At 43.1% G+C, this 21,199-nt stretch overlaps 1 protein-coding gene and 1 long non-coding RNA gene across 5 annotated transcripts in view; one reads left to right on the top strand and one right to left on the bottom strand.

The window, feature by feature from the left end:
• Window positions 1-864: 864 nt before the first annotated feature.
• On the bottom strand, window positions 865-10,011 carry LOC140908549 (uncharacterized). Of its 3 annotated transcripts, XR_012157909.1 has the most exons (3): window positions 9,434-10,011; window positions 7,088-8,760; window positions 865-4,800 (listed from the first exon to the last, which is right to left on the bottom strand). It is a non-coding gene; the product is annotated as an uncharacterized lncRNA (long non-coding RNA). The 3 variants fall into 3 exon arrangements; XR_012157908.1 differs by lacking the exon at window positions 9,434-10,011 and having other exon boundaries at window positions 7,088-9,421; XR_012157910.1 differs by lacking the exon at window positions 9,434-10,011 and having other exon boundaries at window positions 7,778-9,421.
• RAB30 (RAB30, member RAS oncogene family) overlaps window positions 9,620-21,199 on the top strand; it is a 65,831-nt gene continuing 54,251 nt past the window's right edge. Inside the window, exon 1 of one of the 2 annotated variants that reach the window (XM_073335888.1) lies at window positions 9,620-10,297. The gene's annotated coding sequence lies outside the window, so the exon portion shown is untranslated. The remainder of the gene's footprint in view (window positions 10,298-21,199) is intronic. The other variant, XM_073335877.1, reaches the window with a different exon arrangement.

Here is a 21,199-nt window from a genome sequence, read left to right as displayed (position 1 = left end):
TCCACACTACCCTCCCTCCTTCTGTCAGTGGTGCGCGTCCTCACTAGGAGCACTTCCACTGATTGAAGAGGGGCAGTGTGGGGGGCTGAGAGCTCATCTGCCCCCTAGCTTTCACATCTCCTGCCAACAGCACTGTCCACACCAGCGTTTTGTTGGCAAAACTTATGTTGGTTGGGGGGGAGAACCCTCCTCCCCCGACAAGTTTTTACTTTAAAGTGCTAGTATAAACCAAGGGTTCTAAAACTGGGGATCTCAGGGGGTTGCAAAGTTATGTGGGGTCATGAGCACATGCCAGCCAGCTAGCTAGCAAGTCTGCTGTGAAAAGTGCTCTTAACAAATATAACTGTTAAATGTAAAAAAAGTTTAATTTATAAACAGAGGCTTGCTGTGTGAAAGCAGTTGCCAGTACAAAAAGTCTGAGAACCACTGGTGTAGACAAAGCCTTAAGTAATAGTTTCTACACACTGCATCACCCTCATTACATTGACATAAGCCCTACAACTCTTGTGGAGGTGGTGGACTTATGGCTGTGTAGTAAGGCACTTACATCGTCAGGACAAGGATATATTGTACACTAACCTAACTAAATAGAAGCAAGCTGCCTCAGGTCAACTTGTGTAGTGTAGACCAGGCCTCAGACACCTTAATTTGGTAATGAAGTGCCTGTAAGTTCTCACCTAGTTATCTGCCTTTAATAGAGCTGGAGTACTTGTGGCACCTTAGAGACTGACCAATTTATTTGAGCATGAGCTTTTGTGAGCTTCATCGGATGAAGTGAGCTGTAGCTCACAAAAGCTTATGCTCAAATAAACTGGTTAGTCGCTGAGGTGCCACAAGTACTCCTTTTCTTTTTGCGAATACAGACTAATACAGCTGCTACTCTGAAACCTTTAATAGAGCTGTAGCCAGCAGCCTCCAACACTGCTTGCAGACTCAATTTTAAAAGGTGTAATTGCAGGCTTGAAAACCACCTGCTGGAAAAATGCTGCCAAACAGTCCACTGGCTCATGAGTCAGACTTACAAGATGAGCATTAATGAGCCAAGGATGGGTAAAATGTTACCTAGGGTAGGGCAAGCTCTCCTTTGCCCCTCCTCCAGAGAGAGGTTTCTAAACCCTGGTCTAAACTAGAAAATTAGGTTGGTTTAATTGTGTCCATCAGACTGTGAAAAATCCATGATTAAGATGACCCAAATCCCTGTGTGGAGAGTGTTGTGTTGATGGAAAAACTCTTGTCAACCTAACTCCTACCTCTGGGGGAGGTAGATTATCTACACCAATGGACGAATTCCTCCCATTGGCAGAGGCAGTACCTACACTGAAGTGCTACAGCAGCATATGTTAAGTGTAGACAAACGCTAAGTAAATATCCATCAGCATAACCCTACCAAGCAGCAGAGTTCAGTAGCTGTTCCAGTGTTTGCTCACGTAAAGGAGACTGTCACAGGTACAGAACAGCATTTTGCTGTAACCAAAAATCAATTTACCACACAAAAATAGGGTTGTGAGAATTACATACAGCCTGCACTCCTTGAATAAGCACATGGCAAGAATAGCCATTTAGCTCTCTGCTCAAACTGTTAAGTGTTTCTTAGATTGGGAGAAAAAAAAATCCTCTACTAATGTTGATCAAAAGGCTAGTGCCCTAAGCCATACTTTTTTTTTCACTTCTGAAACTTTTTTTAAATTGCACGCTGTTTAAAAGTGTCAAAGCTTTACTCTTTTTAAAAAATGGTATATCTGCTAAAGGGCAGAACAGAAATAAAGGACCATTGTGCCTCAAAACATTGAGAACACCCCCGCATAGTATGAAAGCCTAGCCAAAACAGTTGAGAATCAACCCACATCATTGGCCTCCCTAGCATACACAGCCAACTCCTTCCCTCCCAACCTAGTGGAAGGTCTTCCTAGGGAAGGAGAGAATTGAGAATTTCTAAATCCCCTGCTGCAATGAGGTGTGTGTGTGTGTGTGTGTGTGTGTATATCTAGCTCCTGACTGCTATCAGGGCCTGATTTTAAAGCTCATTGGAAAGACTCCCATTCATTTTAATGCACTTTGGACCCAATGCTTAGATGGAGGAATAGCACGACACAAAAAATTCTAGGTCCTGCTGCTCAAGTGTGAGAATATAAGGTCACCTTAGATCTGGTAAACTATGGCTTTAAAACAGAGTTGGGATATTAGCTTGAGTAGGCCCAAAACATGTGACCAAAAAGAGACCAGGAGAATGTTAAACTTAGTGACCCTTCAGAATACCAGTGTTATCTATCTTGAGGTTTGGCCTGAAGTAACAAGTTAATTGGATACCAGGTGCAATAAATGACTATATAAAACTCCCATCTGATCTTAGCTAACACCTGATAATTGGCAATGAAATTACTTGTCTGTTTAAAGGATATAAAAAGCTCAAATTAATTCCTAGCACTGATCTGATCAAGTTGGAGCTGACCAAAATGGATCTAAGCAGCCCTGACTTTACCCAATTTAAGTATCCTGATCAAATGCTTGTTATATTACTGTTGAGGTAATTACCTTTTTGGGGATATTTAGAGCAATTGTATAAATAACCATAAATTCCTTTATTAAATCCAAAGGCTAAATGGTAAACTAGTGTCATGGTAATATTCTGTATAAATTCCAAAATCAAGAGGTGGGGTAAATAAGCAATCCAGTTACTTCTCTCCCACCCTGTATTTTTTTTTTTTCAAATCTTTGCAAGGGCAGAACAGTAGCCCTCTACATAGAGGTAGTGCAAACTGAAACCAACTATTGTTAAGAGTAACTACTGGATAATATCCCTGTTATGTGATAGCAGCATGACCACATGTAAAAGTGACTGAAGTGAACTGGTGCCAGGAATTAGCCTCTTACTCACACTCCTCTAGGTTACATGCTATTACATGGTATAACACTGCCAAATGAAACCACCTGAACTCCTCAGCCTGGAAGGGAAGCTGGCAGAGAACCCAAGGTAGTGTCAGCAGTGCTTCCAAGCTTTCCTGGAAGCAAGGTTTTTATAAAGACTGGTGTGCAAAGAATCAAGCAAGGGAAGGAAGCAGAAGTGGAATGGTGGGAAATAAAGGAGTGCACAAAAGTAGAGACAATGACATGACTCATAGAAGTCCTGTCTCCCTAGTCCCCTATAATGCAGAACACTAGAAGGTAAACGGAAGGGATGCACAGGACCAGCAACTATGTGTATCAGCCTCTTTCTGCAACCCCCCCATTGCCTTTCACTCGCTAGCTCCCACTCTTACACACATCCCACAGATATACTGAAGCCTGCCAGAAACCCACCTATTTTTTTCAATCTTACCTTTAGGGAGGTGGGTGTTTTTTGCAATTTAAAAAAAAATCACTTTAAGTTAATGGCCTGACTGTCACAGGTGCTAGGATTCTGCAGCTCCCATGATCATTAGTGGGATCTGAGGGCAGACAGGACTTCTGTAAATCAGACCATAGATGTGTAGTGAAGGTACCTAATCTTATCAGGTACATGTTTTTTCTCAGTGTAATGTGCTGCTGGAGTTGAGCAACAGCAGACAGGTGTTATGTAATATGAGTTATGGTATTTTATGTAAGTGTATGGAGAGCATGCAAGTTTAAAGCTATAGCATATAGCAAGAAGCATATGCAGTTTAGTGGATTTTTTTTAAAACATGTTGAGACCTGTGGCCTTAATCTGGCAACTGGACCTGACTAGGCTGAGCAATATGGAAGCTAATGGAACTTTGGCAGAGCCTGTGCTCTCCAAATGCAGATAAAGGATTCTTAGACTATATGGAAAGTTAATCCCTCGAATAGGAAATAGGATTAAATTTTTGCCTTTTTGTATACGGCTATCTTCCCCTTTACATGAATATCTTTGCAAATTTCAGGGAGCTGAGTTAAGTTCAGTGGGCAGTAGAGGAAGACTTGCACGGTAGTAGTAAAATGATTAGCTCTCAACAGTTCATTTCCAGACTAAAACATTTGGCTTTAAGTTGTGTGTGTGGGGGGGGGGGGTTGTTAACTGGAGTTCCATGGGTTACTTTCAACCTTCTTCAAAATAGCTTTGTGTTTAGGAAGTGTTTTGGGCTTGAAAATATTCTCAGCATATCAAAACCACGGAATAGTTATAAGGTGCTAGCTCAGGCTGTATCCATATCATCTTGTGTGATCAGACTGTTAAAGAGTAAAAAAAGCTCTGGAGAGTAACACTAGATTACTGCTTGGCTAGGGGACCTTTCTAGACCACAGTCAACTCCAAGAAATGTTGACCAGTCAGCATTTGGCACTCTTCCTGCTGCTTCAGATCATCTGGCTTGGAATTAAGGGAGGTAGAGTACAGATAAAGATAAGCCATGGGTCACATGCTGCTATTTTTTCCTGAGGGCACACGTTAACTGATCATGAAGCCTGCCCTCACTTTTAGAAGTTACATATCACCTGTATTACTCTCCCTGAAGTGTTTATTGGATAACATTGTAAGGAGCTGACTTGCATGTGCTCTGTTTGCTAGAGGGAAAGTAACTTCACTCTACAGGATAATTCCTCTACTACAAACATTCTCCTCTAGCTAAAGTGAGAGGGGCTTGAGTTCTAGATCAGGAAGATCTCCGTTGTATCCCCACTGCTGCCAGGAAGTTCCTAGTAAGGGTCTGCTGCAGCAGCAATAGGATTTCTAGGAACTTAATGGCTAAGATTTGCAGTATATTTTACTTCCTGTTCTGTCATGTAACTGGTATTGAACTGAGGAGAAAGACGTCCATGATACATGAAGAGATTCTTCTGTAGTTAAAGCACTGTGGTATCCTTAAGCTGAAAGACACAAGATAATTAGTTCAATTCCAGCAGCTGACAACTATAGTTAAATTTAAACAGAACATGGATTTTTCCCATGCAAGATAACTATAGTTAGTCAGAAACCAAAGCTTTTTCTGAAGTTTTACTTCAAAAATGATGCCATTTTTCATTGACTTAAAATGTCATAGTTCCATTTTTTTGTCACGTATTCAGTATTCCCTTCTTCCACGCTAGAAAAAAGGGGGCAGGGGAGAGATGACAGGGAAGAGGCAGCAGCTAAAGAAGTTTGTTAGGATACCTCTTCTCAGTTTTACAACTGGAAAAGCAGTGTTGGGTTTGTTCTCTTCCCTGCCTTTTTCAGTTTCCAAAAACCAAACTGTCAGCTCAGGTTGATTTTAAAACTTTGCTTCAAAATTTCCAGGTGAGAAAACTGACACATTGTCCCTTGAACATTTTCCAATTTAAAATGTTATGGAAAAAATTGAGCAGTTCTAACTCCAAGTTCTATGTTCCTTTGATATCTGGGACTCTGCACTTTAGACTTGGCACACAAATGAGCTGATTGTATGTGGGTTTTTTAAAGTAGTTGTACCTGTATTTTTTTAAACCTTTCATATACCTTACAGCTGTATCTACCATGACCATGTTATAATTCAAGTAGGAACCACATCTCTGAATTTTCTATTTTTGTGCACAAAGTCTCATGTGTGAGCTATTGTTACATTGGGTGTGGATTTGCTTCCATTACATGAGCCTGCAGTGAATTGTTACAATTCACAAAACAAGAATTTCCTGAAAGACAGACAATAAGGCTTTCATTCTGAAGAGCTGCAGTCTCATACTTGCATTTCTACAGATGAACTTGGTTATGTAGATTTCTGCTTACTTTTTCATCTTAACCTAAATACTGTAAAGCCTGGAAGGAAAAGATTATACATGTTCAAATACCTTTGTTTCCTTCCCAGAAAGGGTCTACCTCCACACAGACCATTCTGTTCTATTAAGAACAGAGTATGCTCACCAGAAACTTAAGTTTTATTTTCAAGGACACTTTTTCTTCAGCTGCTCAGTCGGATGAAAGATATGGACTACCACAGTGGTTTTCAAAGTTCAGGTCACAACCCAGTCCTGAGTCACAGAATGCAAGGTAGCCTTGTTCAGCACCCAGGGACCCCAGTGGCTGGCCAGTAAAAACTAGTAGTCCTTACCTGTTCTGACACCATGCTGTGCTCTGGAAGCAGCCAGCAGGTCCAGCTTGTAGGCAGGTGGGCCACAGAGCTCCGTGTGCTGCCCAAGCACCAGCTCTGCACTCCCACTGTTCCCAGAGGTGGGGATGGGGGGAGAGCAGGCAGGGAGTGCCTGCAGGTGAGAGCCAGACAGAGCCACTTGTTCCTCTGCCTAGGACCTGGAGCTGCTGGCTACTTCCAGGGCGCAGCATGGTCTGCGGTGCCAGGACAGGTGGGAAGCCTGTCTCTGCACCCCAGCTGTGCTGCTGACCAGGAGCCACCAGAGGCAAGCCTGTATCCCAAACCCAGAGCCCCTCATCCCCAGGCCAGAGCCCTGACCCCCTTCTGCACCCATCATCTCCAGTCCCACCTGAGCCTGCACCACCAGCCCACAGCCCTGACCTCCTTCCCACACCCCAACCCTCTGCCCCAGCCCTGAGCCCCCTCCCATGTCCCAAACCCCTCATCCCCAGCTCTGCTGGGTCATGGGCATCAATTTTCTTCAACTGGGTTCCTAGAAAAAAGTTTGAAAACCACTGGACTTAGTCATTTTCACAATTGTGACAATCTAAAGTGTCTTCTGTCATAAAAGGTTAGATTACACTAACAGTGCAAGTACAGGCAAATGTAACAGGGGCTGAGGTGTTTAGACACTGGAGTGCGTTTACTGACAAAAGCAGTATTAGACTAAACAAAGGATTCACCTCATTTTGAGAAGTGTCAAGCTCCATCTTCAACTACAGCACCTGAAAACTTTTAGCATGTTTACCAAAATGACAGCATTTCCACTATTACAGCACCATCTCTTGCAACACTAGGGTCAGCACTACAGTGTCCACATGTGAGCCTGTTGTGTAACTTGAAATTATACCCAGTGTTTGAAAACCTAGAAATTACTTCACAGATTCACAGTATGACAAAGTGAAACTTCTGAAGGCCATGGCAAATTGTGATTAATGAACATCAGATGGCAGCAGATTGACAGTAATAAAGATTGGAAAGCTCCATGGGCGAGGGGGGGTGAATTATGTAATACAACAATCTATTCTATACCACTTCTTATGCACCAGACTTACAAGCCAACTTGATGTTGCAACTGCCCCCTGCTTTAAGTTAGCCTTCCCTGGCAACTGCTGTGACAAGAGCATCAACCTTCTTTGTCTTCATGGGAAGAAGAAACCTATTTTCTTTAGGCAACCAAAACATTGGAATCAAAGTAAAACTGTGTATTCCTAAAAATAGGGGACAGCCATGAAGGTGTACAAAGCAGCTTCCCACACATCATCCATTGAAGAAAGTGGTTTCCAGAATCTCCACACCACACTTCACTGTTTGCTGGTCAGGAAGCCTGTCTTAAAGATGAAAAAGCAGTCTGATTCATCTCTGACAACCCTGTTCTGTATGTTATCTGCTAAAATCTTTTACAGAAGGAAAAAACAAACATTTAAGTACTCCATCAAAATACTTACCACTTTTGCCTTATATGAAGAGGTTCCAGCTGCACAGATCTAGGCCAGATTTAATTTGAAAAGCTTAGACAGCTGTTCTTCAATTATATATCCCAACCCTCTTAAAAAAACCCTTTTTTCTCCTCCTTAGCACAAATTATTCCAGCAGATACTGACTCAGGCAGTGAAGAAACTAGGAAAAGACTGCTGCACTTGGTAAAACTGCTTTTTTGTAACATCCACATACATCTGAAAGAGGAACCATGAGGTGTAAGACATTTTTGCCATTTTGATCCAACAACATACACCATCATTTACCTTTTCTTCAGTGACTAACATGGCAATATTTTTATTTGACTCCAGCTAAAAGAAGGCCTAAAGTACATCCTCTCCATCAATCCCAACTGGTAGTTTTGTAGGAGGAGGGAGAAGGCAGAGTGTTGGCTCAAAACTCTGATCATGGGTACCTGCAGCTTAAAAAGAGGGGCAGGGAAGGAACAGTTGCATTCCATTTCCTCAATATCCGTATATCCTGAAAGAGAACAAATGTAATAAGTGCCTGATAAAGTTACTCAAGAAATCTGTTTTGTACCAAGACTTCTCACCATACCCAGTCCCTCCCACTGTAGTGCTCACACTGTGGCAAACAGACAAGATAAAACTACCAGTTGCTACCATGAAGGCCTGTCTTAAACAGATGCTTGATGTACTCTATCTACTTCCAAGGGCAGCCCGAGTGTTCTTCTGCCCCCCCCCCCCACTTTTTTTTTTAAGCACTTTAACACCACTTTACATGGTTTGGTATGCCAACCTAAGAAGGGATTATGAATAATTTACAGGAGACCTCTACAACTGCCTCCCGCACCCCCACTTGCTGTGAGAAAGCATAGAGATCACCTGCATCCCTTATGGCCTCTTCATCCACCAAGAACCAGCTGAGAGCAGGACCCAAAACTACTATTATTCCTTTCAGGAATTAGACAATCACATGTCATCACGAGTCTAAGTGCAGACAGGGCCTCCTTCCTGCATGGTAAAAACAAAGAACAGCCTGGACCCCTAACTAACAGATGCTATAAACCCTGCCTTTGAGGGGAAGGAGCACTATCCACCCTAAAGCCTGCAACAGTGGGCCTAATATTAGAAGGAACCTGTGCTTGAAGCAGGAAGTCTCACAAATTACTACCCAACATCTAACTTCCCTTTCCTAAGCAAGCTAATAAAGAAGTCTCCCAACAATGCCCAACTGCAATCACCACCTGGATGAAGAAGAGCTGAATCCAGCCAAGACTGAGAGAATGCTGGAAGAAAGAGGGGAAAGTCTTCAGGGATCTGATCACACGCACAGCCTGGGGAGCCTCTGGCCTCAGATGACGTTGTCCATTGCCTTGGGGTCTTGAGGGACTCCTGAGTGCTACTAAATGCCCACACAGGTACGGTGGGAAAACACCTACTTCCGTGGACGAAGGGCAGGAACAGTCCTACGGGACACAGGCCTAGCCACGCGTCTGTGAACCCCGAGCTCGATTAGTGCCGCTCCTCAGACGCCAGTGGAGCCGCGCCCCCCGAACGCAGCAGCCCCGAACCACCGCTTGCCGTGCGCCCCCGCCCCAGCTCGAGGTTTCTGCCCCCACGGCCACAGCGGGCGCCCCCTGGAAAAGCCCCCCCCGCAGCCCGGCGCCCCAGGAGCACGGTCACGCGGGCGAGGCCCGGCGCCCGAGCGGGACGAAAGCCTGGGTCCGACTCCCGCCTCGCAGCGACCCACGCGCAGCTCGCGCGCCTTGGCCGGCCTGCAGACCGGCCGTTACGCTTCTTCCCGCTCCGCCACGCGGGCACCACCCTCCGGCGCTCCGCGTCGGGCCGCTGGGAGCCCCCGCGCGCCACCCTCCCAGCCCCGCCCAGCGGGGGCAGCCCTGGGGCTTGCGGGGGGGGGGGGGGGGGTCTCCCACGCCGCTCGCTCGCTCGCTCGCTCACCCGCGGGCCTCGCTCTGATGGGCCAGAGGCCTCGCGCCGCTGCCGTCCGCGGGGCAGAGGGAGCCGGGCGCAACTAGGGCTCCGTCCGGGCCGTTCCGCGCACGCTCCTACTCGGCAACCGCCCCCCTCCCCCTTCACCACGGTTGACCCCTCGCGGGGGGGGGGGGGGGATTTAAGCACGCCGCACCGTCAAGGCTGGGGGAGCGGGTGATAACCGAACGCACTGCGCGGTCTACTGGCCGCCGCGCCCACCCGTCCGTCTGGAGGGAGAGAAGCGGCGCGACCCCCTCGCTGTTTCCTCCCTTTCCTTACTCGACCCTGAGCACTCAGCTCCCGCCCTCCCCTTGCCGACATTTTAATCCGATTTCCCCGGCCTTTCCTCCGCCCGAACGGCGAACCCAACACCACCAACATGGCCGCCCAGCGCCCCCTCTCCGTCTCTCCCCACCCCGTTTTCTCTGCGGCTGCGCGGCGCAGAACCTTATAGGAGTTGTAGTTCTCCGTGCGCCCGGGGCCTGCTGCGAGGCATGGGAGCGAACTACAAATTCCAGAATGCCGCACCGCCGATCTAAAGGGGCCAATGGGAGGCTTCCCCCCCTTCCCTCCCACCCTGGCCATAGGGATGATGTCATTGCAAAACAGGCAGGGGAGGTTTCTGCACTGCAATTCATTGTGCTACGCTGTAGCCTCCTCCCCCTGCTGCTGAAGCGCTCGGGCAGCGACTAAATCCCAAGCAAAGGGGAGGGGGACCATATAGACATCCCAAGGGAGGTGCAAGCCCTGCCCCATGTCTAGGTGATTGAATCCCACGTTGCGTCTTGTTTTATGGTTTCGCAGGGGAAGGGGGGAAAATCCCAAATCCAGGTGAGTTCTGTGATTTCTTGCTATCAACTTGTCTGTAATATGTATTTTTAAGTCAGAAAAGTGCAATTGATGGGGGAGGTTCTGTGCAGGGCTATTTGGGGGGGGGGGCAGGGGTACCACTGGGGGGGAAAAATAAACCTTTTTTTTTTTCTGTGCATTGAGTTGTCTATAAACTGGATTATTATTTGTTAGAGGGGCGGTTGCGTGTGGAAAATCCTTACAGAGCTAGACTTGCCTGCAGAACGATTATCAGACAGTGTTGATTCCCGTTCGTATACAGATGTTGGAGGGGTTGTGTGTCTGGTGTGGAGAGGAAGAAGCAATTGAGATGCGGATTTATTCTACTTTCAAGCCTTTTTATAAAAATGCTTGATGCATTTCAAAAGAGCTGATTTATAGGGGAATAAAGTAGTGACTTAAATTTAGTTTTGGAATACTTTATTGCCTTTTTTTCTTGTGTTTAAAAGAACAAATGGGTGATATATTTTAAATAGCAGACTTACTACTGATACGAAATGCTTTCTTTCCCTTTCTCTACACCTTCAGGATAACATATTAGAAATAGCCACAGTAGTAGGCTCAATCATGTTAAAATGTGTGTGTAAAAATAAAAGCACAACACACACTTCACATTTCTGTGTCAGTATTCTTTTTAGCCAGTCACAGGACGTTTAAGTCTGACTTGTTTTTATTAAGAATATTCTCTTTTTAAAATATGGTTAATTTTGAGTGTTTGAAAAAGTGAACATCTGTCGATTTTTTTTTAAATTTTTTTTAAAATTTTTTTTAAAACTCTGTTGCAACTTTAAGCACACAGTAATAAATAAGTAGTCATTTGATTATACTTCCCTAGGATACAGTTTTTAGTAACAAATAACTGGAGGGAATCCTGGTACAATTTGCCATCTCAATGTTGAAAATAGCAGCAAATGGGATTGACCTTAATTTGCTATTGCTTAATGGTGCCAAGGTGCTATGAGATAGGAGTGTTTCTGGTTGGTGAGGGACATGGGACTGGTGATGGAAAAGGGAAAAAATATTTGGGGGGGGGGCCCTGGGGCTATTGTGTGTGCATTGTGGATTTTTGTTAGATCTATTCCTTGTCTCTTTCAGGGGAAAAAGTCACTTGAAGTGTGTGACTGGCTCTTAGCTATTTCAGCTTTTTCAGATTTATTTTTGAGTAGTGTGAGTGAATATATACTTTTAAACCAACAGCTGGACTAAATGCTATAAAATTAACTCTAGAATCCAACACAGTTTCACAATGCAGTCCTCACTTTCTTTGGAGACGGTGCAGTGAAGAGTACAGGATTTGGGGGTGAGGGATCTGGGTTCTTTTCCCAGTTCTCTCCTTAGCTCTGTGGGGAAAGTCACTTGCTTCAGTTTCCACATCTGTAAAATGGGGTTAATGCCTGCTTTTGTTACGTGCTTTGAGATGTTTGCATGAATAGTGCTACCATAACAAGTTGCAATATATTATTTATTCTTTTCTAAAACTATATCATCACTGCAATTACAAGTATACTCCAGAGAAATCTACTTTCTTTTGTATAACACTATATTAGCAGCACACACACAGTTTTGCGTCACTGCAGCATTTGCAGCATCTCCCGTCTGGGTCCCTTCAAAGTTTATCTACTCCAGTGACTGAAACCCCCCCCCCCCCCGCATATTTGCTTCTGCGTTACTCTTGTGTAACTGTGACTGTTTTGTCCTTTGGCAGACTTTCCTTGGAATTGCAATGCTAAGGGATGTGTGACATGAGTGCAATGTGGACAATGAAACTCCCTGTATCTTTTGATTAAAGTGGTTGTAAACACTAACACAATGGTTGTGGAGTCAATGTGTAATGCAGAACATTTCATGTGATCTTATCTTGCAACTAAATTCCTGAGGGGTAAACATTCCTCAGCTAAATCAAATCTCATATTTTTTTTATCTCTTCTTTTTCCTTTCTTCCTTGTTGTTGCTAAGTTAAAGGAGAGGAACAGCAGTGCATGCAGTCCAGTTGCCTTTTATTTTTTAGACTTTTATTTCCTGGAATGGCGTCCCTCTCCCCCTCTTTTTTTGGTCAAGGGAGTGAGTGCGTAATTTAATATACGACTTCTCCTGTTGGCTGTAAGAGAGGAGCCTTTACAGCAGTGATTTTGTAGGCTATGAAGAGCAAGCGCTGGAACTGCAGTTTGAAAGTGTATTTGGTAAATTAATGATATGCGAAACCTATATAGTAGGGGATTCATTGGGGGGGATGGTGGTCCCTAATCTAATTACTGTGCCTGTATATTTATGCCCATCTTGCAGTCTTATTCATTGTTTTCACATATGCTTGTTTAATCATGTTGCTGAATTAATGAATTTCTCTAAATAATAATGAGTTTGTCTAAAGTGTTAGCATTCTGGTCCTATATAATAAAATAGCAATAATTAGAGTTAAAATGTACTTTAGAAATTCAGACACCAAGTAGCATGCAGGCAAATGCAATATTTACCAGGATGTGTTGTAGTTTTTGCCTTGGAGTAACAGAAATGTAAAAAGACTTAAAAGTTGGGCATTCAGGAGGTCATCTGTCACCATAAATGAGAAACAAGGTGAGTGAGGTAATATCTCTTATGGACCATCTTCTGTCGGTGAGAGAGACAAGCTTTCAAGCTTGATCCGGTAAAAGATATTACCTCACTCACCTTGTCTCTCTAATATCCTGGGGCTGACACTGCTACAACTACACTGCATGCAACCATGAATAAGCAAAGTCAAGAACTATCGGGTCACTCCTTCTAAATAGCTGGTTTGTAGAAACTTCACGTTTATTTAGTAACTTACATCCTGATCCCACAAAGACTTAGGTGTCTGCATTTACTCATGCAAATAATCCCACTAGATTTAATAGGACTACTTGTGTGAACAAAGTTATGCACAAGTCCACATAATTGCAAGATCAAGGCCTTATTTGCTAAGCATCAGCAATGAGGTATACACTGTATTGGAGGCAAAGTAAGATGGTCCTTCACCTGCAAGTGCTTTGGGACAGGGAAGGTCCCAGTCCCACACTGGGATCTACTGAATCCTACCCTGATATGGAATTGGGGTCTAAAATACAGACACAAATAAGAGAAAGCAGACTTGGAGACCCAAGGAAAGTGCTGAAATAGATTTGTTTCAAGTTTTGCTCTCTCCATCTTCTCCTCTGCTACAGTGCTGGGTGAGAGAAGTTATTTGACTCACTTGGGGTGACGGGGGACGACTTGTGGGAGACATGAGCCTTTAGGAAAGATTTGAATAAAGACAACTTGGTGCCCTGGGACTTAAGTGGTCATCCATATAGGGGCAACTTGGAAGAAGATAAGAAATCAGGAGTGGGAGAAAAATGAAGAGGGTGCTGAGTCTGGCATACCTGGTGTGCCCTTTTCTATTGTTTCTCCCATTAAACAGGTTTTTCCTCTTTTTTTTTTTTTTTTTTTTTTTTTGACCAGTGTAACTCACTTGTGCATGTGTATTACATCCCCCCCCCAGTTCACATGAAATGAGTCATGTATGGCTTGAGTGAGGGAGCCTTGCCTCTTTAACTCAAGCAGTAGCAACTCCTGCTCTTTGTTCTGGAGGTCCCCAGTTCTGTCTTCACTGTGTTAATCAAGATGGCATCTGTCATTGAGAACTTCAGTCATCTAGTGTAACTGTAAGTTGTGGTCTGTCTTACGCAGATTTATCTGTAGCTGTATTGTTTGTGTGCCAGGGAACTGCTTTTTTTTTTTTTTTCGTAAAATAAAATTAAATGAACAGTTACAACAGGCCTGATTCTACAGTCGAGATTTGGGTACAATCCTTTTTGTTTTTAGGGAAAGATTTGCTTTTTTAGTAAATGGGTCCTAAAATTTGAAAGCAAATGTTGCTGCTAATAGTTGCAGAAATGGCAGTCAGGAAACGTGTCTGAACCTAGCTGGCTTGCACAGGTGTGGTTTGTTTTTCTGTGTGTCCAGATTACATAGATGTATGTGGCAATGTGAAAGTTAGAGAAAGTATGCATCATAATATAAGTGTATTGATTATAGTAGGACAGGAATTGCATAGGATGGTACAAGGTAGGTTAAAACTGGGAGTAATGGGATAACATTTAAATCAGGGAAAATTGGGACTGGATATCAGGCAAAACCTCTGAGAGTAATACTTTTTTAGATTATTCCAGTCTCGTAAATGGTGACAGCTCCATTACTAAATCACTAACTCAGTTGGAGAAAGCATGAAAAGTAGATTATAGGAACCATTCTGCATTGGTTGGGGGGCATGAACTAGATGACCTAAAAGATCCTTTTTTTAGTGTCCAATTTCTATGATATCATCCTGCAGTAAATAAGTTAGTCAATTATTGACATAATTGGTGAGAGAAATTGTGTTGGTTTTTAATGCATGTTTTATAGTATGAAAAATTGTTCTGTCACGTTTGTGATCTAAATGTTTCCTGGACTGTGATGCCTTTCAATTGGACCATGCTTTAAATTTAGGTGAAATCGAACAAATCGAGGCAAATACATCCCTGATAGAACTCCATTTAATTCGTTACAATTACATGAGCAATCAGTTTGGCCCATTAAACTCAATGTTACTATTTAAACATAATTAGGCTTGGAAGGCTTTGATTTTTATTGGTAAATGTTGGTAGATGTAAACTTAAACCCCCCCCCATTTCCATTGATAATTTAAATTTACAAATAGGCAAAATAAGAAAAATGGTGCTTGTGAACTTAGTTTGATTTAAGGCTATTTGCTTTGTGTATTGTGACATGATGTTGACAATATGTGTTTTTTTTAATGATTATGAAATTTTAACGTCTTAAATCTCACTGTCATTAGATTATCTGACTCCTTCTGTTTGACCCCTCCATAATTTTCCATAATTGTGAACATTTATATTGATAAAAATCAAAATAAATGCTTACAAATAAACATTGATATTATCCATCAAATTTTATGTAAAAAAAAATCACATTCTGCCAAGCTCAGATGTAACTGAGAGCAAATTGAAGTGTATCTTTATTTCAGTTGGTTCTTCACTGCTCCTCATCTACGCTACTAAAAACTGTTTATACAGCATGTCTACACTGGAGCTGAAGATGTGTTTTCCAGCTGGGATATACATATCCACACTAGCTGTGATTGAGCCAGCATACTAAAAATAGAAGTGCATCCATGGCAGCACAAGCGGCAGGATGAGCAAGCGGCTCCGAGTATGTGCCTATGGTTTCACAAGGGATCATACTCTGAACAGCTAGCTTATCCTGCTGCTTTGTTTTGCCATGGTTCTGCTTCTGCTTTTCCATGCAAGCTCAATCAGAGCTAGCACGGGTATGTCTGCCTGAGCTGGAGATTACACCTCCATCTCCAGTGTAGACATACCCACAAATTTGGGGCCTGTGCAAACTAAGTGCCTGGGGATTGTGTTGTAATGTGACTTGGCCTTGCCTGTGTAGGTGGGACCACATGGTGGGATTAACAATGAACTGTGATACTCAGTCATGCTTCGGTCCTTTTAAAGTTGTGGGTAGCATACATCTAGTTTGTGTACTTTGCCTGTAGCAGAAATATTTTCCTCTAGCTTATTGAGTTTAGTCCTATTAAATGCAACAATAAGTTTCCTTGCATAATGACAGGTTTCAGAGTAGCAGCCGTGTTAGTCTGTATTCGCAAAAAGAAAAGGAGTACTCGTGGCACCTTAGAGACTAACCAATTTCTTTGGGCATAAGCTTTCGTGAGCTACAGCTCACTTCACGAAAGCTTATGCTCAAAGAAATTGGTTGGTTAGTCTCTAAGGTGCCACAAGTACTCCTTTTCTTTTTGCGAATGTTCCCTGTACTGAGACCCCTTTTTTCCTTGGAAGTTGAGGGGATTGGGGAAAGCTGTGTTGGCTTGGAAAGAAATGATCTTGCATGTGGCTTTTGAAGAGACTGTCTGTCTCCCACAGAATGAGCGCTGTGCAGGTAAAAAATAGCATCTTAGACACAAACATGTACAAGAGTCAAATAGGCCTCCAGTAACTCTGTCCTAATTAAAGGCAATTGCAGAATGGAGCATTGATGCAAGCCCCTTGTAGTTGAAGCCATCAATGAACGTGTTTCAATTACAAAGTCACAGGCCCATTCAGGAAAATTTTATAAAGTCCTTGTTAGTGCAGAATATGTACTGTGTGAAAAAGTCACTAATCCAAAGTGCAATGTGCATATATAAAAAGGGAGCAGAGTCTATCAATGTGAATTCATCTCTCCTGCATGGAAGCACCAAAGAATCCCAAGACCCTATAGAATAGTAATAGGCCTTGACTTAACTTTATTTGTGAATACTGAAGAAAATCTTGTCTTATGTATTTACCACCCCCACCTGATACTGGATAGGGATGACTGTGTAACAGCCTCCTGTATGAACATTCTGTGAAGCTTGAAACTCAGACCTTCAGAGCCATAGAACAGACCATTATCACTTGAGCTAAAGGAGTTAACTCCATTAACTGGTTGCAATAGTTAGGTGTTTATTGACCAGCCACAGGGTGGGGGATGTGACACATGCTGTGTCAATGTGTTACACCTTGATTTCCATTCTGTTTCTCTACCTTGCTTTGCAGTAAAGAAGCACTTTCCTATTTTCCTCTTAAATATTAACATTCAAGTAGCCAGATAATTTAAAATGTACTGGGGGCTGTGTTACAGAATCCTGAGAGAGGTCATGGAAAGGGACTTCTGGTTGAATATGTTTGAGTTAGGAGTGAGGATTGTGACAAAAATATACCATTTTAATCCCTCACCCCCCTGAAATACTGCTACTGAACCATATTGCTGCACTAATCTGGGGTGCAGTGAGGCAGCTGCCTGGGGTAATAAGACTGTCATGTAGGGTGCCACATCTGAGGAGTCACTGTTGGAACAGCATCATCCAAAATAGCTGAGAGGCCAGTATCAAACTGCTCCCTCCCTGTAGTGGAGTTTCACCTTCGTGATTCTTTCTTGTCCCCATTCTACTATAGTGTCATTGTTTATATAGTGATGTGTCTCAGGCTCCTTTGGGGCCTCAGATACTGGGTGCAAATGATTCTGTGTCACATTAGGAAATGAATGAGCATAAATGGAGACATCAGTCTGGAGGTAGAAGTAACACTAATAAGGAATAGGACGGGTTGCTGGAAAAAAGGAAATAATATCTGACTAAAGAGCCGGTGCACCTATGCACTGCCCGATGGGTAATGAAATTAAGGCATAACGTCTTGGCAGGCACTCCGCTCCTGCTGTCAAACTCCCTTGGATTCTGCAGAACTATGGAAGAGATCCTTATTCAGGTGTTAGACTAGCAACTACAATTTAAAGGTGAATTCCTTTCTTCAAATAGACACATGTTCAAAGAGTTAGTGATCGAGACCCTGTCAGGTTAAAAGTCATGATTTTATTTAAAAGCAGATTCTCTTAAAACCTAGGTTCTAAATAACCTCTTGGATTATAAAATTGGAAAATTAATAAAGAAAACTTACACGTCATTACATTATATCATTTATCCATTTTTGAGCTTGAATAATGAAATAAATCAATTAGTTTAATATTTTGTTTTAGGGTAAAGTGTAACCATTAATTTTATAGTACAAATCCAATTTCAATCCTAACTTGGGATAGGGTCAGATTCAGTGCTCTCTATAGTGGTACTCAGCTTTTGGGTTCTGGTACTCAGTGCTATAACTAGGTTGCAAAGATATTTTTAGTAAATATCTATGTAAATTTAAGGGTGCGGGGAGTGGAGAGGTAAGGCAAAAATTCTGTGGGTCTTATAAAAGTTTTCTTATAAAACCTGAGTTCTGGGATAGTGACCTAATGGAATCCCTTCATAGGTCTCCTGCAAAGATAAAATATTGGGTTTACCTTCTCTTTTGCTGCTTTCTAGTGAGTGAAGAGAGGTTTAAATTCAGTTTCTTTTTTCACACTAGAACTTCAGGCTTTGTCTACCCTGAAACACTGTAGATGACAGGAGAACTGATAGGATTGTGACATCTCAGACGTCCTAAAATCTCTTTAATCTGAATAATCAACAGGTGAAATGACTTTTTCTCTTTAGATGGTTTAAAATTGTATCTTGTGAGGGTTTTTTGTTTTTCTTTTCTTTTTTTTTTTTTTTGCTAACAGCTGTTTAAGACCTGAATAATAAATGGTTGGGCTGAAAAAGCTTTCCTTACACATATTAGATCTTCAGTAGACCTTCCAGCAGAAGCTGTTGATTCCTGCTTTGACATTGCTGATACTTCAAGGTGAAAATCAAGCATGGTTTTTGTTTTTAAAATGTGAATTCAGGAGATAAATATTTCAGACTTTTGGTACCTCGTGAGAAAAAGTAGGAGAAATAACATTTCCCTTTTCTTTTGCAGCTCCTCTTTAAGTGCATGCTCATGTGTGTCTTCATAGGAAAAAAGATGCTGGCTAAAATGAGGTAAAATCCTAGTGAAGACAAGGCAGTTGTCGTCGTTTTCACAAGTTGACAGGTTGAGATGAAGGGTCTGAGGGAATCTAGAGTTTACTTTGATCTGCTAACTCATGTTAAAAACTACAAACTTGTCTTTACTAGTATTTTACCTCATGTTAATTACCACTTGTTGGTAAGAACACTCCAACTGCCGCCTCCCCCCCCCGCCTTACCCCCCGCCCATTGAAGACAATGCCCTGTAGGTTGTATTTCTCAATAGTGCAACAATGGGCTAATTCTTGACTCCAGATCTTCTTAGAATCATAGAATATCAGGGTTGGAAGGGACCTCGGGAGGTCATCTAGTCCAACCCCCTGCTCAAAGCAGGACCAATCCCCAACTAAATCATCCCAGCCAGGGCTTTGTCAAGCCTGATCTTAAAAAATATCTAAGGAAGGAGATTCCACCACCTCCCTAGGTAATGTATTCCAGTGTTTCACCAACCTCCTAGTGGAAAAAGATTTTCCTAATATCCAACCTAAACCTCCCCCACTGCAACTTGAGACCATTACTCCTTGTTCTGTCATCTGCTACCACTGAGAACAGTCTAGATCCATCCTCTTTGGAACCCCCTTTCAGGTAGTTGAAAGTAGCTATCAAATCCCCCCTCATTCTTCTCTTCCGCAGACTAAACAATCCCAGTTCCCTCAGCCTCTCCTCATAAGTCATGTGTTCCAGTCCCCTAATAATTTTTGTTGCCCTCCTGGACGTTTTCCAATTTTTCCACATCCTTTTTGTAGTGTGGGGCCCAAAACTGGACACAGTACTCCAGATGAGGCCTCACCAATGTCGACTAGAGAGGAACGATCACGTCCCTCGATCTGCTGGCAATGCCCCTACTTGTACATCCCAGAACGCCATTGTCCTTCTTGGCAACAATGGCACACTGTTGACTCATATCCAACTTCCCGTCCACTGTAATCCCTAGGTCCTTTTCTGCAGAACTGCTGCCTAGCCATTCGGTCCCTAGTCTGTAGCGGTGCATGGGATTCTTCCGTCCTAAGTGCAGAACTCTGCACTTGTCCTTGTTGAACCTCATCAGATTTGTTTTGGCCCAATCCTCCAATTTGTCTAGGTCCGTCTGTATCCTATCCCTACTCTCCAGCATATCTACCTCTCCTCCCAGTTTAGTGTCATCTGCAGACTTGCTGAGGGTGCAATCCACACCATCCTCCAGATCATTAATGAAGATATTGAACAAAACCGGCCCCAGGACCGACCCCTCGGGCACTCCACTTGATACTGGCTGCCAACTAGACATGGAGCCATTAATCACTACCCATTGAGCCCAACAATCTAGCCAGCTTTCTATCCACCTTATAGTCCATTCATCCAGCCCATACTTCTTTAACTTGCTGACAAGAATACTGTGGGAGACCGTGTCAAAAGCTTTGCTAAAGTCGAGGAACAACAAGTCCACTGCTTTCCCCTCATCCACAGAGCCAGTTATCTTGTCATAGAAGGCAATTAGATGAGTCAGGCATGACTTGCCCTTGGTGAATCCATGCTGACTTTTCCTGATCACTTTCCTCTCCTCTAAGTGCTTCAGAATAGATTCCTTGAGGACCTGCTCCATGATTTTTCCAGGGACTGAGGTGAGGCTGACTGGTCTGTAGTTCCCAGGATCCTCCTTCTTCCCTTTTTCAAAGATAGGCTAATGTAGTGCCCTTTTCCAGTCGTCCGGGACCTCCTCCGATAGCCATGAGTTTTCAAAGATAATGGCCAATGGGTCTGCAATCACATCCGCCAACTCCTTTAGCACTCTTGGATGCAGCGCATCTGGCCCCATGGACTTGTGCTCGTCCAGCTTTTCTAAATAGTCCCAAACCGCTTCTTTCTCCACAGAGGGCTGGTCACCTCCTCCCCATGCTGTGCTGCCCAGTGCAGCAGTCTGGGAGCTGACCTTGTTCGTGAAGACAGGCAAAAAAAGCATTGAATACATTAGTTTTTTCCACATCCTCTGTCACTAGGTTGTCTCCCTCATTCAGTAAGGGGCCCAAACTTTCCTTGACTTTCTTCTTGTTGCTAACATACCTGAAGAAACCCTTCTTGTTACTCTTAACATCTCTTGCTAGCTGCAACTCCAGGTATGATTTGGCCTTCCTGATTTCACTCCTGCATGCCCGAACAATATTTTTATACTCTTCCCTGGTCATTTGTCCAGTCTTCCATTTCTTGTGAGCTTCTTTTTTGTATTTAAGATCAGCAAGGATTTCACTGTTAAGCCAAGCTGGTCGCCTGCCATATTTACTATTCTTTCTACATATTGGGATGGTTTGTCCCTATAACCTAAATAAGGATTCTTTAAAATACAGCCGGTTCTCCTGGATTCCTTTCCCTCTCTTGTTGTTCTCCGAGGGGATCCTGCCCATCAGTTCCTTGAGATTGTCAAAGTCTGCTTTTCTGAAGTCCAGGATTCA

The sequence above is a fragment of the Lepidochelys kempii genome, chromosome 1 (assembly GCF_965140265.1).
Source record: "Lepidochelys kempii isolate rLepKem1 chromosome 1, rLepKem1.hap2, whole genome shotgun sequence".
Lineage (NCBI taxonomy): Eukaryota > Metazoa > Chordata > Testudines > Cheloniidae > Lepidochelys > Lepidochelys kempii.
This window is presented reverse-complemented; position numbering and strand designations above follow the sequence as displayed.